The sequence below is a fragment of the Haliaeetus leucocephalus genome, unplaced genomic scaffold (genome assembly GCF_000737465.1).
Source record: "Haliaeetus leucocephalus isolate CR32 unplaced genomic scaffold, Haliaeetus_leucocephalus-4.0 Scaffold227, whole genome shotgun sequence".
Classification (NCBI taxonomy): Eukaryota; Metazoa; Chordata; class Aves; order Accipitriformes; family Accipitridae; genus Haliaeetus; species Haliaeetus leucocephalus.
Window position 1 is genome coordinate 2,044 of NW_010972663.1, and position 907 is coordinate 2,950.

A 907-nucleotide genomic window follows, 5' to 3' on the forward strand; every position below is an offset into this window, starting at 1 on the left:
CCCAGCGCCCCGTGGCCCCCCCCCCGCGCCCCAAGGATGCCACCCAGCGCTCCGTGGCCACTGTCCAGCAGCCCACAGATGCCGCCCAGCGCCCTTTGGCCACCGCCCAGCGCCCCACAGATGCCACCCAGCGCCCCGTGGCCACCATCCAGCGCCCAAAGGATGCCACCCAGCGCCCCGTGGCCACCATCCAGCGCCCAAAGGATGCCACCCAGCGCCCCGTGGCCACCATCCAGCGCCCAAAGGATGCCACCCAGCGCCCCGTGGCCACCCCCCAGCACTCTGTGGCCACCGCCCAGCGCCCCACGGATGCCACCCAGCACCCTGTGGCCACCGTCCAGCGCCCCATGGCCACCGTCCAGCGCCCCACGGATGCCACCCAGCACCCTGTGGCCACTGCCCAGCGCCCCACGGATGCCACCCAGCGCCCCGTGGCCACCATCCAGCACCCTGTGACCACTGGCCAGCATCCCACGGATGCCACCCAGCACCCTGGGGCCACCGTCCAGCGCCCCATGGCCACCGTCCAGCGCCCCATGGATGCTACCCAGCGCCCCATGGCCACCGTCCAGCACCCTGTGGCAACCATCCCGCTCCCTGAGGAGATGGCCCGCATCCTGGAGACCCTGCGCTCCGTCCACCTCCAGCCGCCCCCCCCGGGCCCCCCCATCACCTTCCCCTTCCGGGGGGACAGGCCGGTGCCCGCAGGGATCTTCTGCCCCATGGTGACCAGCCCAGGGGGGGCTGGGGGGGACGTCACGGGGACCCCCACCCCCCAAGCTGCTTTTGGGGGGGGGCCGAGGCCACGGGAGCCCCTCCAGCCCCACTGCCCCCCCCGAGGGAAAGCCAAGGGGGCGGGGGCCTGCGTGAGGCCCCCTTCGTGGGTCACCAAGCCCCCCCCCGGTCC